Source organism: Rana temporaria, chromosome 13 (genome assembly GCF_905171775.1).
Source record: "Rana temporaria chromosome 13, aRanTem1.1, whole genome shotgun sequence".
Taxonomy (NCBI): Eukaryota; Metazoa; Chordata; class Amphibia; order Anura; family Ranidae; genus Rana; species Rana temporaria.
This window is the reverse complement of record NC_053501.1, coordinates 54049690-54074225: the sequence shown is the minus strand read 5'-3', so window position 1 is coordinate 54074225 and position 24536 is coordinate 54049690. Positions and strand designations below refer to the sequence as shown.

The 24536-nt window shown below is 43.8% G+C and overlaps 2 long non-coding RNA genes across 2 annotated transcripts; both read left to right on the top strand.

Annotated features, from left to right (window-relative positions):
• The first annotated feature begins 786 nt into the window (after nt 1–786).
• LOC120920883 lies at nt 787–2511 on the top strand. The gene is made up of 3 exons (XR_005744800.1): nt 787–2046; nt 2146–2344; nt 2482–2511. It is a non-coding gene; the product is annotated as an uncharacterized LOC120920883 (long non-coding RNA).
• A 4302-nt stretch (nt 2512–6813) lies between these two features.
• Nucleotides 6814–8538, top strand: LOC120920880. The gene is made up of 3 exons (XR_005744799.1): nt 6814–8073; nt 8173–8371; nt 8509–8538. It is a non-coding gene; the product is annotated as an uncharacterized LOC120920880 (long non-coding RNA).
• The last annotated feature ends 15998 nt before the right edge of the window (nt 8539–24536 follow it).

The following is a 24536-nucleotide window of genomic DNA, read 5'->3' as shown; positions in this document are numbered from 1 at the left end:
ATAATAACGAAATTCTGGCCTATACTCACTGAGGACCCCATCCTCCAAAATCTACTCTTGGATAGACCTCAGCTCACGTTTAAACGTGCGGATTCACTGGGGAGCATTTTGGTTCGGAGCGAATACAAAGGCAACTCTACCAAGGACCCCTGCAAGACCCATGGGACCTTCCCATGTGGACATTGCGCGCAATGTGAGGTCATTGGCAGGAGGACCACACTGGCATTGCCCAATGGGGAGACTCTCTCGCTAAAACATTTTGCCAACTGTACCACACGGGGAGTAGTCTACCTCATGCAGTGCCAGTGTGGTTCCTTCTACGTTGGCAAGACCAAACAACCCCTTTATAAAAGAGTGGAAAAACACATGCATTCCATGAGAATTGGCAATTTATATTTACCCCTTGGGAGACACGTGGCCAAAGCACATGGGTACCATATGCCCAAAGTCAATTTTTCCGTTCTTGACAGAATACATATCCCTCTACGTGGGGGGGACTGGAACAAGGTACTCCTCCAGCGCGAGATGCGCTGGATCAGATGCCTTAAAGCTACAACCTTTCCAGGACTCAATGAGATGGAGAGCTTTAGGCCCTTCCTAGAGGGGTTCAGTTCGGGGAAAACGGACTAGCCCCCATATGCTACTGGGATATCATCCCACTGCCCCTTCCCCTTCCCCTGAACCGACTAACTGTTAAAATTTGTCCCCCCACCCCCCTTCTCTCCTCCCCCCCTCCCTATTCTAACCTTAATTGTACCTTGTGGTATACTGGGATCTTAGGTTGAGATCTGTAATAAGTAGGATTTATATTTGTAAATTATTGTATGATTATAATTTTGTAAATGTATGAGCTAAAAGTTTTCTTCTTGGATTTATACATGAAATCTTTGACTGTAAACCTGTGATCAACCATTGATGATTTGTTGACAGTGCACCCTGTGGCTTCCCAACCAGGAGCTATATGTGTCAAGTACCGCTTTTTCACCGGCCCTTTCTGGATGTTGTTGATGTCCGTTATGGTCTTATCTTAACCAATCACAAGAGGGCTCCTCCATCCACTGCCGGGGGAGAGTAGCACCTTGGTGCCCGCCCCAGGGGCATTTTATGCCCTAGAGGCTCTCCCATACCCGGCAGTGGTGACTCTATCTCCCTTTTAACTGTCAGATTTTCTTATCTTTCAGCTCTGAGACATCTAGGCACAGTGAATATCTTTGCCCTATCCTCAGGAATTTACCCTCACTCCACTAAACGTTCCTCCAATGGTTCCATTTTTGCCCTGTATTTGTTTTTTGCTTTTGGATTCTCTTGTTTCCCCGGGTCCCCTGTTTAATGATGCCCCGAAACTGCAATTTTATTGCTGCTGTCTAAATCTATGGACTGTTAGGATCTCTGGAGCGGGTGGTGATTTCCGCCCCTTCTGTGCGGACACTTCCTTGTTTCTCCCTGTCTGGTCGTTGGGCGCATTTCGTTCGCGTCGCTGTGACGCGTACAGTGGGTGGCACCACTGTGTGTGTTGCGTTCGCGTTCGGTCGTCTGACGTCTCATGCACCTGATTGGGTGCGCGGTCGTCACATGACCCTTTGGTATTCTGGGATCACGCTAGACGCCGTGAGTCATGTGCTGTGTGACGCGCAGGAGGCGCGTCACCGGCGGCATGTCCACGGTGTCGTGCCCTGATTGATCAGAGCTCGGCCACCTGACGCTGACGTCAGTAGTGGGCGCGCTGTTTGCACGTCAAACATGGGGAATTTGGAGGATAGGAATCACTTCAGCTGATCCCCAAATGTCTATTTACTGCTCCACCTACAACCAATTATTCCATTCAAGGAACAGCTGTTACACCGCCGGAGTGAATGGATCATCCACACCTGAGGTCCATCATCCTCAAAGTAAGTATAAAGGGTAGTCAGGGGGGGTTTCCCTGTCAGCATTCACTTTCCTCCCCTCACCTGTTGGAGCTGGAGGTTATTTTGTCTTCTGGTCAAGTTTGCTTTCCTTTCTTTGACTGGAATGGCTGTTCACCTTTGAGCTGATGCATTGGGAGTGGTAAGTACATTCTAGGGAGTTTGTTTTTATTCTTGGTCTCACCTTTTAGTGAAGAATCTAATACCCTCCCTGTACATATTTACCCAAATCTCTCCCCAGCCATTATACTTTTTATTTGTCCTATGACTGCTGACTCCTTTGTGGAGACTTATGTCACTCCACCCCCCCATGGTTATGGAGTCCTCTGGATTGGGGGATCGTTATGGACATTAAGTACACCATCTGGTTTGGTTGCCCTGATTGCGGCTTACACACAAGCTCCATGGGGATGATCTAGGCGCTCTGTGTCTGGAAAGGGGTGAGTTCCTTTTTCCTTTTACATATTGAGCTTTCCATCTCTCCCCCTTTTCTCTACATGTTGCAAATGTCAAAGAACAAATCTTTGGTTACAGGTATATACTCTGTATGTTATTATATACTTTTCTTTTGTTTTAGGAAAAACTCTTGCTGCTTTCTATTCCCTGAAGAAAGATGTATTACTGAGACATCTGAAACGCGTCGGATTAATGATCACCTATACCCTTAGCCTAGTCCTGGGGTGTGTGGTGATCTTCCAGCAGTAATAATTTTTTCCTTCCCCCCCCCCCCTTCTTTTAATTAATGTTGTCATTATGAAATGTTTATGCTGTAAATTAATGTATTAAAATTTATATATTTTTATGACCTAGTTGTCACTATATTTTTTTGGTTGCCCGAAAAATCTCACCTCATTTAGAGGTATTCATCTTTTTCAATTGATATAGAGATGTTGGCAACCTCATGCCTCCATACATGAGCCAAATCCTTTCATAAATTATAGGGTGGATAATACACCCACATACCTCGCTAGGCTCATGTATCTTGGCATGGATCCTACTTTTTTCTAAAAGTAATAATTTTCCCTTTTTTTTTCAGACTCTGGTTTATATTTCCCTGTACTCTATTGGATAATTCCATGAGAGCAGGGTCCAGAGCCTGTTTAAATTACCCATCTTCATATATGTTTTTGGGTTTCCTCCTTCGAGGACTAGAAATTATGACTGTCTTTGTCTAAAAACATTTCTCGCCAAAAAACCCCTTCCACTCTTTCCCCCCCCCTTTTTTTTCCCCCCCTTTCCCCCCCCCCCCCCCCTTGTTTGCTTTGTTTGTTTGGTCTTTTTTGGTCTTGTTTTTTTTTTTTTTTTTTTTTTTTTTTTTTGTTGGTTAGGAGGGGCGATTAGGACAGTGTCATTACATCATGGGGGATCTTAAGGGTGGTCAATGGGAAGAACTTATGACCCAAATTGAAAAGAACTACCAAGGTAAGGAACAACTTACATCTGATCTGGCATCCCTTTTCTTTAACCTGACTAAGGTTCTTGAGAAAAAAGCTGCCTTGCATTGGCATATACAGTCCATGGAAAGATACATTAGTGAACATATTAATCCAATTGGATTACGTATTCAGATCTTTCCGATCCTGAATACAATTAGCAAGGAGCTCAAAAGTAATTGGGAGGCCAGACTAGATGAATGTTCAAAAAATCTAATGCAACTGCTACAAAACGAATATCGTCAGCAACTTCAAGTGCTGGACAATGAAATTGAAGCCCTCTACGTTAACCTGACTCCCCTAAAATCCTTAGAGGAATATGCTAATCTTGAACAAAAACTCAAGGAGCATTTGGAAACCTTTAGTAAATCGATTTTGATTAAAAAAGAAAAAAAGTACTGGAGAGACAAAAACGCATTCCGTGAAGGGAGAGCATATAAATGGGACAATATTAAAAGATTTAGAAACCAAAACCCCAAGAAAAATAGCAAACTAGATGGCATACATAAAGACTACTCCTCTGATACTCCATCAAACTCCTCCTCCTCCATGTCCTCCAACACGGGGCGTGTAGCATCAAAAAGGAAAGGGGCCTCCTTCAAACAAAACCTTGAGGGGGAAGTCAAGCAGGCCAACAAAAAGGCCGCAATAGTACCACAACTATCTCAGGTTACCAATAATCCTAGAAAAAAAACGACTCCATCGAGTGAAGTAGTTGATGGGGACACTAAGGATCAATCATCCGGTAGAAGCAGACTTTTCCCCAAAAAAGATAGTGGAACTATTCCCAAAACACAACGTACTGCATTGGATAATTTTTTGGACAAAAGGGGGATGCCAGCAGCATCCCCCAATTTAACAATAATGGACATACCCCCTACACTACCGAATCTAAATCAGGAGGAGGTTTGAACATCATCAATCTTTCCTCCCACAGCCTCACAGCTGTCGAGCATGAGGTCTTGTCATTGGGACTTTCTTTTTGTCCCAATACGGGTACGAACATATTTGATGCTGTCAAAGACATTCATTTGTTTGCCCGTAGGCTATTCTACAAAAGCCTATATGCAAAACACATTGATCCACTTAGAGAACTGGCCCCCAATCTTAAGGCAGCAGATTTCAAAGCCCTTAGGGATTTAAATCTCCTGCTTCAAGAAAATGAGACTTTGGATGGAGCTTGGGATGATGAGGACTTGGAGGAATTGGATAATGAGGATAACACCATAAATAAGGATCCAATGTCTAGATTTAAACGAAGATCAAATAAATTTCCTTTACTCAATCAAAATCCAGCCATTTCCCACTTCGTCAGAGAAACTGCCAAAGAGCTTGAAGCCATGAAAAAGGACAGTGTCCACTCAAATCTAAGTTCCGAACAACAACTAGCTTTGAAAACTCTTAGAAATCTTTCAGACATTACTATCAAAGCCTCTGACAAAGGGGGAAATGTGGTCTTGATGAACAACAATAATTATGAGCGAATGTGTCTCAAAATTTTAAATAATAAGGAATGCTATCTTAAAATTACGCCAGCTCAGGTTGATGGCTTCAATAAACAATTTTATGATCTCGTCGATGACTTCTTTCATCGAGGAGTCATAATTAAAGATTTATGGGACTTTATAAGGGTCCAACATCCCAGACAACCCACCTTCTATGCTCTCCCCAAGGTCCACAAAAACCTTGTGGACCCTCCAGGGAGACCGATAATATCGGGTAATGGCTCAATCTCTGAAGGTGTCAGTGAGGTCATTGACCAATATTTGAGACCACACGTTCTCAACTTACCATCTTACACTAAAGATACTATACATCTGCTACAAATGCTGGAAGATATGACGATACCGACGGACGCCTTTTTGGTCTCCGTCGACGTTGAGACCCTGTACAACAGCATTCCCCATTCATCTGGGTTGAGGGCTGTTGAACAGGCTCTCAAGCAGCAGCCAACCACTGATTTCAAGTTCAACGCCTTCATCCTTACTATGTTAGAATTTATTTTGTATCATAACACCTTTCTCTTCCAGGGCTCCCACTACCTCCAGGTACAGGGTGTGGCTATGGGAACGTGCTGTGCACCTTCCTATGCCAACCTGTACCTGGGGGAGTGGGAGCGGGATTTCCTCCTGGGAGAGAATGCGTCGATGTGCGCTGCCCACATTTTAATTTGGCAGCGTTACATCGACGATATTTTTATTATTTGGGATGGACCGCAAAGTGGCCTCGATGAACTTCTGAGACTTATGAACATCAATAAATTTAATTTGTTCTTCACCATGTCCCACGATCAATCAGAAATCAGTTTTTTGGACATTAAAATTAAAAAAGATCCCAATGGTAAAATTTACTCCACCCTTTTTAGGAAAGAGACCGCTGGGAATACCATATTACATGCGGGTAGCTTTCATCCCGAACCCCTCAAGAGGTCTATACCCTATAGCCAGTTTCTTAGAATTAAGAGAAACTGTTCGATGGAAGATGACTTCCACGAACAATGTAATGCACTCTCCCTTCGGCTATCCGCCAGGGGATACACCAAAACTTGTCTTCGGAAAGCGTTTAACAGAGTTAAAGCCTTAGACAGACGCAAGTTGATTTTTAAAACCAAATCCCAAAATGTTAGATCTGAAGAAAACAACTCAAGGATAATTTTGGGGTTCTCAAATGAGCATGCAAGAATTAGAAGAATAATAACGAAATTCTGGCCTATACTCACTGAGGACCCCATCCTCCAAAATCTACTCTTGGATAGACCTCAGCTCACGTTTAAACGTGCGGATTCACTGGGGAGCATTTTGGTTCGGAGCGAATACAAAGGCAACTCTACCAAGGACCCCTGCAAGACCCATGGGACCTTCCCATGTGGACATTGCGCGCAATGTGAGGTCATTGGCAGGAGGACCACACTGGCATTGCCCAATGGGGAGACTCTCTCGCTAAAACATTTTGCCAACTGTACCACACGGGGAGTAGTCTACCTCATGCAGTGCCAGTGTGGTTCCTTCTACGTTGGCAAGACCAAACAACCCCTTTATAAAAGAGTGGAAAAACACATGCATTCCATGAGAATTGGCAATTTATATTTACCCCTTGGGAGACACGTGGCCAAAGCACATGGGTACCATATGCCCAAAGTCAATTTTTCCGTTCTTGACAGAATACATATCCCTCTACGTGGGGGGGACTGGAACAAGGTACTCCTCCAGCGCGAGATGCGCTGGATCAGATGCCTTAAAGCTACAACCTTTCCAGGACTCAATGAGATGGAGAGCTTTAGGCCCTTCCTAGAGGGGTTCAGTTCGGGGAAAACGGACTAGCCCCCATATGCTACTGGGATATCATCCCACTGCCCCTTCCCCTTCCCCTGAACCGACTAACTGTTAAAATTTGTCCCCCCACCCCCCTTCTCTCCTCCCCCCCTCCCTATTCTAACCTTAATTGTACCTTGTGGTATACTGGGATCTTAGGTTGAGATCTGTAATAAGTAGGATTTATATTTGTAAATTATTGTATGATTATAATTTTGTAAATGTATGAGCTAAAAGTTTTCTTCTTGGATTTATACATGAAATCTTTGACTGTAAACCTGTGATCAACCATTGATGATTTGTTGACAGTGCACCCTGTGGCTTCCCAACCAGGAGCTATATGTGTCAAGTACCGCTTTTTCACCGGCCCTTTCTGGATGTTGTTGATGTCCGTTATGGTCTTATCTTAACCAATCACAAGAGGGCTCCTCCATCCACTGCCGGGGGAGAGTAGCACCTTGGTGCCCGCCCCAGGGGCATTTTATGCCCTAGAGGCTCTCCCATACCCGGCAGTGGTGACTCTATCTCCCTTTTAACTGTCAGATTTTCTTATCTTTCAGCTCTGAGACATCTAGGCACAGTGAATATCTTTGCCCTATCCTCAGGAATTTACCCTCACTCCACTAAACGTTCCTCCAATGGTTCCATTTTTGCCCTGTATTTGTTTTTTGCTTTTGGATTCTCTTGTTTCCCCGGGTCCCCTGTTTAATGATGCCCCGAAACTGCAATTTTATTGCTGCTGTCTAAATCTATGGACTGTTAGGATCTCTGGAGCGGGTGGTGATTTCCGCCCCTTCTGTGCGGACACTTCCTTGTTTCTCCCTGTCTGGTCGTTGGGCGCATTTCGTTCGCGTCGCTGTGACGCGTACAGTGGGTGGCACCACTGTGTGTGTTGCGTTCGCGTTCGGTCGTCTGACGTCTCATGCACCTGATTGGGTGCGCGGTCGTCACATGACCCTTTGGTATTCTGGGATCACGCTAGACGCCGTGAGTCATGTGCTGTGTGACGCGCAGGAGGCGCGTCACCGGCGGCATGTCCACGGTGTCGTGCCCTGATTGATCAGAGCTCGGCCACCTGACGCTGACGTCAGTAGTGGGCGCGCTGTTTGCACGTCAAACATGGGGAATTTGGAGGATAGGAATCACTTCAGCTGATCCCCAAATGTCTATTTACTGCTCCACCTACAACCAATTATTCCATTCAAGGAACAGCTGTTACACCGCCGGAGTGAATGGATCATCCACACCTGAGGTCCATCATCCTCAAAGTAAGTATAAAGGGTAGTCAGGGGGGGTTTCCCTGTCAGCATTCACTTTCCTCCCCTCACCTGTTGGAGCTGGAGGTTATTTTGTCTTCTGGTCAAGTTTGCTTTCCTTTCTTTGACTGGAATGGCTGTTCACCTTTGAGCTGATGCATTGGGAGTGGTAAGTACATTCTAGGGAGTTTGTTTTTATTCTTGGTCTCACCTTTTAGTGAAGAATCTAATACCCTCCCTGTACATATTTACCCAAATCTCTCCCCAGCCATTATACTTTTTATTTGTCCTATGACTGCTGACTCCTTTGTGGAGACTTATGTCACTCCACCCCCCCATGGTTATGGAGTCCTCTGGATTGGGGGATCGTTATGGACATTAAGTACACCATCTGGTTTGGTTGCCCTGATTGCGGCTTACACACAAGCTCCATGGGGATGATCTAGGCGCTCTGTGTCTGGAAAGGGGTGAGTTCCTTTTTCCTTTTACATATTGAGCTTTCCATCTCTCCCCCTTTTCTCTACATGTTGCAAATGTCAAAGAACAAATCTTTGGTTACAGGTATATACTCTGTATGTTATTATATACTTTTCTTTTGTTTTAGGAAAAACTCTTGCTGCTTTCTATTCCCTGAAGAAAGATGTATTACTGAGACATCTGAAACGCGTCGGATTAATGATCACCTATACCCTTAGCCTAGTCCTGGGGTGTGTGGTGATCTTCCAGCAGTAATAATTTTTTCCTTCCCCCCCCCCCTTCTTTTAATTAATGTTGTCATTATGAAATGTTTATGCTGTAAATTAATGTATTAAAATTTATATATTTTTATGACCTAGTTGTCACTATATTTTTTTGGTTGCCCGAAAAATCTCACCTCATTTAGAGGTATTCATCTTTTTCAACAATTAACTGGGAAAAATCTGCCCTCCTACCACTGGATCCAGTCGATCTCCAGCTCACCTCTCAATTAAGTGGGGTTACAAAATTCAAATACCTAGGGATATGGATAACGAAAGATGTCACTCAATATGCGAATTTAAATCTTGTCCTATTGCTAGCAAAGTGGAAAAATAAATGTGATATCTGGAAAAGACTGACCTTGTCCGTAGCAGGACGTTGTAACCTAATTAAAATGCTATGGCAACCACAATTATTATACGTGCTCCATAACGCACCCGTATGGTTGGGATATATATGGTTCAAAAATATAGAATCACTATTTAGAGAACTCATATGGAGGGGAGGCCAAGCCGGGATAAGCTTGCAAACACTTCAACTACCAGTAAAAGAAGGGGGTATGGCGGTTCCACACCCATAGCTATATTTTATTGCGTCACAATTGCAACACTTGGCAGGGTGCGGAACCGCTGAGAGAGACGACTCCATTAGCCGCTTGATGTTAACATGCAACCCCCACAAACTGCTGGTGGAAACTCTAGAGGCAGATTTTTTCCCCCACAAATACCCAACCATAAAACTAGCCATTAAAGTTTGGCATATAACAAAGACCGTATTGGGATATGCTGGCCCAACAGAATTTTCCCCCTTATGGAAAAATAACAACCTACAAGTAGTAACAAGTGTAGAAGAATCGAGGGAGTGGATGAAACAAGGTATAACCCGCCTAAAGCACCTGTTTGAGGGTAACACCCTAAAAACATTCCCAGATTTAACAAGGGAATTTAATATTTCAAACAAAACATTCTACAAGTACTTGTAGGTTTGCCATGCTATTCAAGCACAACTTAGCTCTAAAACAATTATATGGACCCAGATCCCCATTCTTCTTAAGGTAATCAATGCAAGAATCACCAAGGGCCTAATATCAACAATATACAATAGCTTGAGCGCTAGTGCGATAAGCAGAGCGGGCCCGGCTAAGAGTAAAGTAGCGTGGGAAAAAGATTTGGGAACAATATCTCCCGAACTGTGGGATAGGATCCTTCAACAAGGCGCTTTGGTCTCAATTGCCCCCGCGCAAAGACTGTCTCACTTGTTCTTACTATACAGGGTATACCATACCCCAATGTTTAAATTAGGGTGGAGACAAAATAACGAATGCCCGAGATGCAAAGATAAAGGAGATCTAGAGTTTAGACATATGGCTAGGAGACATAGCAGGCACCAGGCACCCTCGGCTACACAAGCTGAGAATATGGACAGCATTGTCTGAAAGTTGTTTCTTCTTTTTTCTTTTTTTTCTTGGTTTGTATGCTGTAACACTGTTATCTGTTTAAATTTTTGCCTGATGTACCAAGTCATTTTAAAAGCAAATAAAAAAACAAACAAATTAAAAAAAAAAGGGTATCAGAGTAAAGGGGGCTGAATACAAATGCACGCCAAACTTTTCATATATATATTTGTAAAAAAAAAAACATTCATAATTTTTCTTCCACTTCACAATTATGTGCCACTTTGTGTTGGTTAATCACATAAAATCTCAATAAAATACATTTATGTTTTTGGCTGTAAATGTGGAAAATTTCAAGGGGTATGAATACTTTTTCGAGGCACTGTAATTTAGTGTTGTGCAAGAAGAACCCTTGACTGTAACAATGTAAATGCATAAAGCAATTTCCTGTACTGATTACCATTCTGTTTATGGAATTATCATTGAATTAAATAACTAACAGATGGCAGCCTACAGTCTTGTTTTTAACACAATAGACATTCAATTTGTAAAGGTGGGGGCACTTTATAGATATAATACAGGTATAAATGTGCAAAGCAAAAACAGGAAATTTTATTAAACATTAACAAATTAGTCATAGAAATCACAAAACATCAACGGATTCACCAATACTCTGTTACTAAACAGGAGCAGAATAATCAGGACTGATGATGGTGAAGAAACCAAGAACAATTTATATTATTGAATTTTTTGAGAACTGATATTTTAAATTAAGAATTATAAATATAATATGATACATGGCTGCTAACTCTAAGGCCTCCTACACAGGCTGTAAAATAAAGGGACAGTAAACGATATCCTTATTCTCCAAAATTAATCCATGCGCATCCACTACTATAAACCAAAAACGCTATTTAATTAACTTTTAATATTCAAAGAAAACTCCCCCATCCATCCATGTTTTAAAGCTTTATTTATTGTTGAGAAACCACTTTGAAACCAAAGTGGCCGTGGCCATCTTGATGAAAGGGCAGATGATTCATGTAGCATTTACTTCCTGGAATCCACCTGCCATTAGCTCAGGCATGCAGGCAGGAGGGTAGCTTAGCTGAGAAAACTACTCCTCCTCTCCTAGGTCTGGAAAACAGGAAGTAACTGAAGAAATGTTTAAAAAAAGGTTTAAAACAAGTAAATATGATATACTTTCCTATCTATTTACTTATGCTGATTGAGAGAGTAAAGTTCCACTTTAATGGCTGTACAATCAATTTTTTCATGAACTTATTTTTAAGACCCCTTTCACACTGACAGCGCCTGCCGTTAATGCTGCTCATTTTAGCGGCGCTTTAGCGCTGTTTTAGGGCGATTTTAACCCCCAAAAAAGGTTAAAAACTTCTATTTTGCAGTGCTTTCAAATCACTTTTAGGGTGCTTTGGAAGTGCTGCCCATTCATTGCAATGGGCAGGGTCTTTTGGGAGCGCTAAATACAGCGCTTCCCAACCCGCCCCAAAGATGCTGCTTTTGGTAACGTCCCATAAGCACACTGCCCTAGTGTGAAATGTCACACTTCAGTGAATGGCAGGCGGTTTTCAGGCGCTTAGCAGAGGCTATTTCTAGTGCTAAAGCACCTGAAAACTGCCCCAGTGTGAAAGGGGTCTTATTGTGTTTTTCTGCTTTCTTGTAATGTCCTCCTTGTGCTCCCAAACTACTTAATTGCTCCCAAGCAGTACCCTGAAAAATCTACCTTTCTCTACAAATATTGTAGAGAAATCGTTCTTACGATCAGTAAAGAGGCTGGAGTACTTGGGTCTGGTTATAGACACAGCCCAAAAAAAATAGTGTTTTTACCTCAGGCAAAGGTCAGCGCTATAAGAGATCTGGTTCACGCAGTCAGGACAAGGAAGGGTCCTTCCATCCGCCTTTGCATGAGTTTGTTAGGGAAGATGGTAGTTCGAAGCAGTTCCCTATGCCCAATTCCGTTCAAGACAGTTACAAAGCAGTATCCTGTCTGCTTGGAACAAGAAGAGCCAAGACTTGGACTGTCCAATGTACCTGGCTCCAAAGGTGTGCCAGAGTCTCAATTGGTGGTTGATAGCCTAAAATTTACAGAAGTGGAAAACCTTCATACCAGTTACCTGGAGGGATTCTGGCAGCACGACTGGCCCTAAGGGCCTGGACGGGCAGATTACGGGAAGTGTCCTGTCAGGATTCAATCCAACATTGCCATAGCAGTAGCCTACATCAATCACCAAGGCGGCACCAGAAATTGCGCGGCCCAGAAAGAGGTGAACCATATTCTGGCTTGGACAGAAGAACATGCGCCTTGACTATCTGCAGTTTTCATTCCAGGAGTAGAAAATTAGCAGGCGGATTTCTTGAGTCGCCAACAATTGTTCCCGGGAGAATGGTCTCTACATCCTGAATTTTTTCTGGACATATGCCAGAAATGGGGTACCCCGGACATAGATCTATTGGTGCCCAGGTTCAATAAGAAGTTGGACAGCTTTGTCTCAAGGACAAGGGATCCACTTGCATATGGGACGGATGCATTAATGATTCCATGGGATCAGTTCTCACTGATTTATGCGTTCCCCCCGGTTCAGCTGCTACCACGGCTTCTACACAGGATCAAAGAGGAACAGAAGTCAGTAATCCTAGTTGCCCCAGCACGGCCCAGAAGATCCTGGTATGCAGAGATCATAAGTAAAGCAGTAGGGTATCCTTGGACTCTCAGCCAGACCTGCTTTCGCAAGGGCCGGTGTTCCATCCTGCCTTACAAACGCTAAATTTGACGGTTTGGCTATTAAAGCGCACATTCTAAAGAGTCGGGGGCTTTCAGGTTCAGTGATAACTATCCTGATTAATGCAAGGAAGCCGGCCTCTAGGACCATTTATTATAGGGTCTGGAAGGCCTACTTTTCCTGGTGTGAAACCAAAGTAAGGCACCCTTGAAAGTATGTCATAAGTAGAGTCCTTGCCTTCCTACAATTAGGAGTGTAAATGAAGCTAGCCTTGAGTACTATCAAAGGTCAGATCTCTGCCTAGTCAGTGTTTTTCTAAAGGCCGCTTACTTCACATTCTTTGGTCCAGGACTTTATACAAGGCAAGACTAAGGGCCCAGGTTATAACACGTATAAATCCACCAGTGCCTATGGGATTTGTTTGAATCTAGTTTTACCGGCTTTACAAGGAAAGCCTTTTGAGCCGATGCGCCATGTGCCCTTGATCATTGTGACAAGGAAGTTGGTGTTTTTGGTTGCGGTAACCTCCGCAAGAAGAGTTTCAGAGTTGGCAGCTTTCTCTTGTAAAGAGCCATACTTAGTTATTCATAAGGATAAGGTGGTGTTGCGTCCTCACCCATCCTTTTTGCCTAAGATAGTATCTATTTTTCATATGAATCAAGATGTTTCCCTACCTTTGTTTTTTCCAGAACCCCGTTCTGCATAAGAAAGATTATTACACTCTCTCGATGTAGTGAGAGCGGTTACGGTCTATCTGAAAGTGACAGCTAAGATACGGAAGACTGACACTTTGTTTGTGCTGCCGTAAGGCCCCAGGAGAGGGCAGGCAGCATCAAAATAGACTATTTCTAGATAGATTTGTCAGGTTATTATTCAGGCTTATGGTTTGAAAGGAAGGGTTCCGCCCTTTCAACATAGAAGGAAGGGTTCCGCCACCTTTCAACATAGAGCGCACTCTACCAGGGCAGTAAGTGCTTCATGGGCAGTGCATAACCAAGCCTCTATGACACAGGTTTGAAAGGCCGCAACTTGGTCGTCAGTACATACATTCACTTGATTCTACCAGGTGGATGTAGGCCAACAAGAGGATGTCGCCTTTGAGGCGCAGTGTACTGCAGGCAGCGGTATAGGTCCTCACGTCTGATGGCGGTCTGCTTTATTTTTTGTGTCTCCCTCCCCTCAGATGGCATTGCTTTGGGACATCCCACATAGTAATGACTATGGTGCCCTGTGTCCCGTGATGTACGATAAAGAAAACATGATTTTTATAACAGCTTACCAGTAAAATCCTTTTCTTGGAGTACATCACGGGACACATTACTCTCCTCTTATTGGGATATATATATATATATATATATATTGCTTTGCTACAAAAACTGAGGTACTCTCTGTATGGGAGGGCTTATATGGGGGGGACTTTCTGTATTTGAGTATGCCAGTGTCCAATCACCGGAAGGTGGCGTATAAGCCACATAGTAATGACTATGGTGCTTTGTGTCCCGTGATGTACTCCAAGAAAATAATTTTACAGGTTAGCTGTTATAAAAATACTATTTTAGTCTGAAATTCCACCTTAATATAACAGTGTACTTCCTTGTATATGAGTGTACCTAGGCATTCATGTTTTGTAGCCTCATAGCTGTATATCTGCAGTGTGAGATCTGAGACACTGTTGCCTCTATCTGCTAGTCTCAGGAGATCTGGTGATATCACTACTATGTTGCTCACTGTTCTCATTGCTAGAGGCTCTGACATAAGGAAACAAAGCCCTGCCTTTTCCAAGATGGCCACCTCCACACCAAGACACAATGCAGAATAAGGCACGGTAAGTCAGTAATGGGATAACATCATCTGCAGAGAGACTTCAGGCAATACCAGAGACGGTAATTTGATTTTTGCCAGCCTTTTTTAGCACAACTTCCAGAATTCAGTACTTAACGTTATAATAAACACACACTGTTTAATTTACATTGTCCCTTCGATTTCTGTATGTGGATCATGACACTGTAATTATTTTAATAAAAAAACATCTAAGTACCTTGGGCCAGATTCACAGTGGAGATACGACGGCGTATCTGCTGATACGCCGTCTGTTTCTATCTATGCGACTGATTCATAGAATCAGTTACGCATAGATAGCCAGAAGATCCGACAGGTGTAATTGTTTTACACTGTCGGATCTTAGGATGCAATACCGCGGCCGCCGCTGGAGGGAGTTCGCGTCGTAAACCAGCGTCGGGTATGCAAATTAGGAGTTACGGCGATTCACGACGGATTTACGTGTTCGCTACGTCGCCGCTAGTCTGGTTTCACGTCGCAAAGTTAGTCGTCGTTTTAGGTGCCCTAACTTTAGTCAGCAAGTGTATTGCTGTCTAAAGTATGGCCGTCGTTCCCGCGGCGAAATTTAAAAATCAACGTCGTTTGCGTAAGCCGTACGGGAATACGGAATTACGCTACGCGCGTCGCCGTTCGAAAAAATGACGTCACGGCGCACAATGCACGACGGGAGTTCGGAAACGGAGCATGCGCGGTAGGTCCGGCGCAGGAGCGCGCCTAATTTAAATGGCACACGCCCATTTAAATTGGCCCGCCTTGCGCCGGAGGCCGTCGGCGTAGGTTTTCATCGCAAGTGCTTGGTGAATCAGGCACTTGCGGTGAAAAATTGCGGCGGTGTAACGTATCTACGATACGTTACGCCGCCGCTCTCCTATGTGAATCTGGCCCCTTTTTCCTAATTGATATGCAGCTGTCACATGACCCAGCTCTTTCGCAGTCTGTCTGCAGGGAAATATTAGCAGGAGGAGCATCTAGTCCTCTGCTGCTGGTCACATGTTCAAAATAAAAATAAAAAACAGCCTTTGGAAAACATAGTAAAAATAAATAGTTAATATCAATAAACAATTTTAAATCACCATACAAATATACAGTATATTTAAAATCCAATCTTTATTATTTTTTGGCAATAACATGGGCGGATTTCTACCAGTCAAAGGCTGTGTCACGCCCCTCCAGTTTTTTTTCCGTCCAGCTGCAGTATCCTGTCTCCTTTTACTATAACAATGAATGCAGTGCGGAACATTTCCTCCACCTTTGTACACTGTATACATGACCTACAATATTACCGTATGATCTAACCACAATGGTACATGGGAAAATAAACATTAGCAGCATGTTTATTCAACTTTTCTTGTTCATGAACTCTGCTGAGTAGGAAATTAAATGGTCTCGGGATGTAAGTGTGCAGACCCAAGCCACATCCAATCCTCAGAGTTTAAAGAATCCAATAAGCAAAACTATCAAAATCTGACTTTGTAACCCCCCAAAATCATTTTACAAAAACAGATCACATGTGAGTGAATTAAACATATTGGGATCTGTGTGACTCCACTTCTTCTTTAGTATTTCATAATTGTCAATAGTGAGAAGAGCACAGACAAAGCATGTCTCCAATCATAAGAGCATGTGCAGAGACAGCTAATTATTTGGGCGACTAGTTTACATCCGTTTATCTGCATATGAACAGATTCCACAGAATTACTTTCAATAAAGCGCAACTTCAGAGAACTTAAAAATGATCCCTTGCAGTGGGACTGCGTCTGGACTGCAAGGGTTAAAGTGATTGTAAACCTTCCTGTTTTATTTTTTAAAAATAACAAACATGTTATACTTACCTCCACTGTGCAGCTAGTTTTACAGAGTGGCCCCAATCCTCCTCTTATGGGGTCCCTTCGCGGCTCTCAGAAAACCCCCTAGGAGAAGCGCTCTCCCATGGGGTAACCCTGAGTCCCAAGTCCAGCATTTGCGTCCATAGACACGAATCCTGGACTCGGCCCCGCCCCCTGGTGCCCGCGTCATTGGATTTGATTGACAGCAGTGGGAGCCAATGGCTGCACGGCTATCAATCAATCCAATCAAGAGCAGGGACCCCGTGCAGAGAGGTAGAGTGCATCTCCACCAAGGGAATTACGGGGCTCAGGTAAGTAAAACGGGGGCTGGGGGGCCGGTCACTGCCAGAAGTTTTTTCACCTTAATGCATAGGATGCATTAAGCTGAAAAAACATGAGGGGTTACAACCCCTTTAGGTGCGATTTTAGTCTACAGGCCAGTAGATGTACTTTAATCTACCTGATCCTCTGACCCCCCAGCATATGGCGCTCCACCCATGTTCCAGTGGTGGACTTTCCCTCTGCTTTATCACATCCATTGCACAGTTATGGACCCTGAATTGGTCTTGATGATGTCAGAACCTTAGACTGCCGTGCTGGAGCATAGGGGAGAAGACGCTGCAGGGACAGATCTAGCAACGTGGAGGACTGGGTAAAGTAAATCTCCTTTACCAAGTCCCATAGACCTAAATTAGCAATTAACCCCTGCAGTACAGGCACAACTCCACTGCAAAGGAAACATTTTCACATTTCCAGAAGGGGGGCTTTAAGGGCCCATTTATATCAATTCAAGATCTGTTCCATACTGCAACGGACATTATACTGTATGTGTTGATGTGTTGTAGTGCCATTCATTATTTCAACAGAACACCAGTGTATTGCATTTGGAAATTTGTGACACGTGCAATTTTTGGTGCATTGGCAGCCCATTATTTTCAATTGCAGCACAAATGTGAATGGGCCCTTAAAGTGGTTGTAAAGGCTCAAGGTTTTTTACCTTTATGCATTCTATGCATGAAGGTAAAAAAACTTTTGTGTGTAGTAGCCCCCTCAGCCTCCCCTAATACTTACCTGAGCCGCATCATGATCCAGCCATGTGCACGTGAGCAGCGGCTCTCCCGGGTCTCTTCCTCCTCTTTGGCCGAGACAGCAGTGGGAGCCATTGGTAAGCCATCAGCAAGCCAATGAGGAGAGTGGTGGCAGGAACAAGCCACGCTCTGTGTGTGAATGGACACACAGAGCAGTGGCTTGGGAACGAGTCTGCTTCAGTGCCCCCAGTTTGCTCTGGGGGAACTCGGCAGGAGGGAGGGGTCTGGGGTGCCGATGTGGGACACAAGAAGAGGAGGATTGGGGCTGCTCTGTGCAAAACCACTGCACAGAGCAGGTATGACCTGTTTTTTATGTTAAATAAAATAAAAAAATCCCAAATTTTGGGCTGTCCCTAGAAAAGTAACATAGGGGAAATCTTCCAATGGGGACACTAGTTCTGGTGACCTGGGGGTCCCCAAGTAATTCGTTTGATTTGAAGGGATTTCCTTTCTCTTCATGTTTGGCTATTGGACAGGAAGTGATGGGAAATATCCGCAATGGGACACAGATGGGCGAAAAAAAATCTGACAGGGATTATAACTCTCCCTTGCTCTAACCAAAATGTAGAAAAAGTTTTGCCTATAGTTCTACTTTAAACAAACTTAGCTTCAACACTTGAGAGAAGTATGCAGATCAGGAAAATCATATCATCTGTATGCTTGTACTATGTTTCACTTATAGAGTATTAAATTATAGTAATAATTAAGTAGTAATTTTGGATAGGGTAAGGGAGGATTATAACCCCTGTTGCTTTATTTTTTGCCATCTGTGCTGCATTGGGGAAAATTACCTTTACTTCCTGTCCCAAAGCCAAAACAGGAAGTGGATGAAAATCCCTATAAATAAAGGGAATGTCTTGAGGACCCCTAGGTCACCAGAACACTAGTGTTCCCATTTGAAGATTTCCCCACTGTTACTTTTCTGGGGACAACACAACAATTAGGATTTTCTTTTACTTTCGCATGATAATGGTAAACAGGACAAATTGTGAGTTTTTTGCCATCCGTGTCGTGTTTGGGAGATGTGCCTTCACTTCCTGTCCCATAGACAAAACAGGAAGTGAGAGGAAATCCCTTCGAAATTAGGAAAATCCCTGGTTGTCATCTGGGTCACCAGAACTAGTGACCCCCCCCATTAGCAGATTTCCCCTCTGTAACCCTTCTTGGGACAATCCAAACTTTGGGATTTTCTTTCACATTCATTGATAATGGTAAACATAACAAATAGAGAAGTTGAATCTCCCTAATGGGGGCACAGACAGCAAAAAAAATTGACAGGGGTTCTAATCCCTCTCCACTTCATCCAAAACTAAACTGCTTGCCGACCAGCGCACGACGATATAAGTCAACAGCATGGCACGGACAGGCAGAAGGACGTATATATACATGTCCCCTTTAAGAAGCGGCATTGTGGACGCACGCCCCGCGGCAAGCTCCGTGACTCCGACCGTGGGTCCCGCGGACTCGATGTCCGCGGGGATACCGTGATCGTGTCACGGTGAGAAAGAAGGGGGAAATGCTTATGTAAACAAACATTTCCCCAGTCTTCCTAGAGACAGGACAGTGACCACAGCTTCCTGTAATCGGAAGCGATGATCACTGTCCTGTCACACACAGCCCATTCCCCCTACAGTTAGAAGCACTCCCTAGGGCACACTTAACCCCTTTAGTGCCACCTAGTAGTTAACCCCTTCACTGCCAGTGTCATTTTCACAGTAAGAAGTGCATTTTTATAACACTGATTGCTGTAAAAATGACAATGGTCGCAAAAATGTCTCAAAAGTGTTCGATGTGTCCGCCATAAAGTTGCAGTCATGATAAAAATCGCTGATCGCTGCCATTACTAGTAAAAACATAATAATAATAATAAAAATGCCATAAAACTATCCCCTATTTTGTAGACACTATGGCCCAGATTCACGTAGATGGGCGCAAAATTGTGCGGGCGTAACGTATCTCATTTACGTTACGCCGCCGCAAGTTTTTCAGGCAAGTGCTTTATTCACAAAGCACTTGCCTGTAAAGTTGCGGCGGCGTAGCGTAAATCACCCGGCGGAGTACAAATTCGGCGGGTAGGGGGCGTGTATCATTTAAATGATGCGCGTCCCCGCTCCGAATGAACTGCGCATGCGCCGCCCATTAAATCTCCCAGTGTGCATTGCTCTAAATGACGTCGCAAGGACGTCATTGGTTTCGACCTGAACGTAAGTGACATCCAGCCCCATTCACGGACGACTTACGCAAACGACGTAACTTTTTACATTTTCGACGCGGGAACGACCGCCATACTTAACATTGGCTGCCCCTCATATAGCAGGGGCAACTTTACGCCGGGAAAAGCCTAACGTAAACGTTGTAACTTTACTGCGTCCGCCGCGCGTACGTTCGGGAATTCGCGTATCTAGCTAATTTGCATACTCGACACGGAAATCGACGGAAGCGCCACCTAGCGGGCAAAAAAAAAATTGCAGTTAAGATCCGACGGCGTAAGAGACTTAGGCCTGTCGGATCTAAAGGATATCTATGCGTAACTGATTCTAAGAATCAGGCGCATAGATACGACGGGCCAGATTAGGAATTACGACGGCGTACATGGCGCTGCACCGTCGTAAGTCCTTTGAGAATCTGGGCCTATAACTTTTGCGCAAACCAATCAATATACGCTTATTGTGTTTTTTATTTTTACCAAAAATATGTAGAAGAATACGTATCGGCTTAAACTGAGGGGAAAAAAAAATGTATATATATTTTTGGGGGATATTTATTATAGCAATAAGTAAAAAATATAGTTTTTTTTTCAAAATTGTCGCTCTCTTTTTGTTTAAAGCGCAAAAAATAAAAACCGCAGAGGTGATCAAATACCACCAAAAGAAAGCTCTATTTGTGGGAAAAAAAGGACGTCAATTTAGTTTGGGCGCCATGTTCACGCAATTGTCAGTTAAAGTGACGCAGTGCCGAATCGCAAAAAGTGGCCTGGTCTTTGGCCAGCAAAATTGTCAGGGCTTAAGTTGTTAAAGTGCAATTTCCCTCAAAAATATAATGCTGTCCTAGTGTCCTTTAATAATAAACTTACAGTATATATTGATATATTAATAAACAATAACATTTTATAAACTTTTTTCTCTTTCCCCACCGTAATATGGTATCTTTTTTTGGATTATTTTCACTCCACCCAGCCCCTCCTGGGTTATGTACGTTATCTCACGAGGCAGTATAAGATTGTACAAAGGTGGTGGAGGGTTCCATATCCAAAATACATACTAGGGATATTAAAGGCACCACGAGAAAGAATAAACCTCTTTAAAAATCATTGTTTACCATAATTTATATAAATCCTTTAGCCACTTCAATACCAGGCACTTACGCACCTTCCTGCCCAAGCCAATTTTCAGCTTTCAGCCCTATCGCAATTTGAATGACAATTGCGCGGTCATGCTACACTGTACCCAAATAACATTTTTATCATTTTGTTCCCACAAATAGAGCTTTCTTTTGGTGGTATTTGATCACCTCTGCGATTTTTATTTTTTGCGCAACAACTTTCTTTTTTCTGTAATTTTTTTTGGTAAATAAGTATGTTTTCTTCTTCAATTATGGGCACTGAAATGGCAGCACTGATGGGCACCCATAAGGTGGCACTGATGGGCACCGATAGGCGGCCCTGGTATGCAGCACTGATGGGCACTCATAGGCGGCACTGATGGGCACTCTTAGGCAGGACTGATGGGCACTCTTAGGCGGCACTGATAGGCACTCTTAGGAGGCACTGGGCACTCTTTGGCGGCACTGATGGGCACTCATGGGTGGCACTGATGGGTACTTATGGGTGGCACAGATGGGCACTGGGCATAGATGGGCACTAAAAGGTGGCACTGATGAACACTGGGTGGCACTGATGGACACTGAGGGGTGGCACTGATGGCATTGCTGGGCATCATTTCAGCCAGTGCCCATGTTGGCAGTCAGTGCCCATTTGTGGGCACTGATTGGCATCGATTGTGTTATTTTTTTTTATTGGTGTTTTTTTTTGTTTGGTTTTTGCTCTATTGAGCACTGGGGGGCACTCCCTGGTGGTCCAGTGTTGGCATCCGAGGGGGGGCTGAACTGATAAACAATCAGCGCGAACCCCCCCTGTCAGGAGAGCCGCCGATCGTCTCTCCTCTACTCGCGTCTGTCAGAAGCGAGTGAGGAAGAGACGATCAACAGCTCTTCCTCTTTACATCGTGATCAGCCGTGGTTGGACATGGCTGATCATGTGGTAAAGAGCCTCCGCCGGAGGCTCTTTACCGAGATCGGAGATGCAGGGTGTCAGACTGACACCCGCAACACCGATCGCAGCGCTGCGCGCCCCCACGGGCGAGCGCGCCGGCATGAAATGCTGCAGGACGTCAATTGACTATTGACCGGGTGGGAAGTGGTTAACCACTTCAATACCAGGCACCCCCTCCTGCCCAGGATAATTTTCATGAATAACAATTGCGTGGCCATGCAACACTGTACCCAAACTACATTTTTATCCTTTTCTTCCCACACATAGAGCTTTCTTTTGGTATTTGATCCTCACTGGGGATTTTATTTTTTGCTAAACAAACAAAAAAAGACCAACATTTTTGAAAAAAAACGTTTTTTTTTATTTTGGTTATAACATTTTGTTTTCTCCTTCACTGACGGGCACTGATGAGGCGGCACTGATATGTAGAATTGATGGGCACTGATATGCAGCACTGATAGACACTGATAGGTGGCACTGACAAGCGGCCGTGATGGGCACTGACAGGTGGCACTGATGGAAATACGGCTGAGCCGAACACCCACGGTTTGGTTCGCACCAGAACTTGCGAACAGGCAAAAAATGTGTCCGAACATGCAAAAATCGTTAAAGTCTATGGGACACGAACATGAAAAATTAAAAGTGCTCATTTTAAAGGCTCATATGTAAATTATTGCCATAAAAAGTGTTTGGGGACCTGGGTCCTGCCCCAGGGGACATTTATCAATGCAAAAAAAAGTTTTAAAAACTGCCATTTTTTCGGGAGAAGTGATTTTAATAATGCTTAAAGTGAAACAATAAAAATAAAATATTCCATTAAATTTCATACCTGGGGGGTGTCTATAGTATGCCTGTAAAGTGGCACATTTTTACCATGTTTAGAACATTACCACAGCAAAATTACGGGCCAGATTCACATAAAGATATGACGGTGTATCTCCTTATACACCGTCGTATCTCTGATTTACTTCGGTCGTATCTATGCGACTGATTCATAGAATCAGTTACGCATAGATATGCCTAAGATCCGACAGGTGTAACTGTGTTACACTGTCGGATCTTAGGCTGCAATTCCAGGCCGGCCGCTAGGCGGCGTTTCGCTTTATTTACGTGACGATTATGCAAATGAGGAGATACGCAACGAAACGAAACGAACGACCGCCCGGCGCTTTTTTTTTACGTCGTTTGCGTTCGGCTTCTATGAGGCGCAGCCAATGTTAAGTATGGCCGTCGTTCCTGCGTCGAAATTTGAATTTTTTACGTTGTTTGCGCATACGGATGTACGTAACTTACGTAAACGTTGAAACCAATGACGTCCTAGCGACGTCATTGGCAGCAATGCACGCCGAGAAAATTCGCGGACGGCACATGCGCAGTTAAATCGGCGCGGGGACGCGCCTGATTTAAATACTACACTCCCCCTAGCCGCGGAATTTGAATTCCGCCTGGGGGATTTAAGATACGCCGCCGCAAGTTTTGATGTAAGTGCTTTGTGAATTAGGATTTGCTTTAAAAAATTGCGGCGGCGGATCTTAAATCACATAGGTTACGCGGATCTAAAGATCCGCTAACCTATGTGAATCTGGCCCTACATTTCTAAAGGAAAAAAAGTAATTCAAAACTATAACAGGGTTCCGCGTCTTTCGAATTTGCCCCGAACTCTGCATATTATTCGTCATTCGCCAAACATCCGAACAACCAAAGTTCGGCCCAAGCATAAGTTACCCTACTGATGGGCAGCACTGATGATGAGGTACTGACAGGTGTTACTGTAAGGCACTGATTGGCACTGTGGTAGGCACTGATATAGGCACCTACAGCCGTTTCTGATAGGGCACTGATTGGCAGCTGATGGACACCTTTTTGGCAGCTGTGGTGGCTGATTATCAGCACAGACACCCCCCTCTGACATAGAGAGCCGCCAATTGTCTCTTTCTGTCAGCGGGAACCGAGGAATGCCATTTACCGGCACTTCCTGGTTCACGCCATGATCAGCTGTCACAGCTGAGCACGTGGTAAGGAGCCTCCGTCAGATCGGAGATGCAGTGTGTCAGACTGACTCGCGGGCGGCATGTTATCCTGCTGACGTCATATGACGCCCAGTCAGGATAACTGAACCACCGCCTGCCCGCCATTCTGCTGTAGGCAGGGCAGGAAATGGTTAAACAAAAAAAACATAAAAATGTAGAGTCATATACATACATTTTGTAAGAGCTTACTAACACTCCATACTGCCATATAACAATGTCACTGTGTAACCAGTATCAGAGAAACCAGTAATAACAAAGTTCTAAATCCACAGTCACTCAGAGTGGTGTCAAATCAAAGTATTTTCCAGCTGTTGTTACTTCATCAGGAGTGCAGTATATAAAGATAGATAACATAAGAAATGTATGGTATAAGTACATGTACATCACAGTCAATGTGCACAGAGATATGGTATAATATATCAAACAGCAATGATAGCTTCTTACAACAGTTAATAACTGGGTGGAGAGTGCAGGTCCCACTCCCCACAGTGTCCAACCCTCTTCTCACATCAGACCACTGGAGCAATGAGGGGGCAATGGCGTCATCACGTCACAGCAAAAAATATAAATAAATGGCATTCTAAAGACACACATATATATATATATATATATATATATATATATATATATATATATATATATATATAAAAGTATATACAGTACATACTGTACCGTATGTTTCAAAATAGTTTGACCTTCCCTTTCAC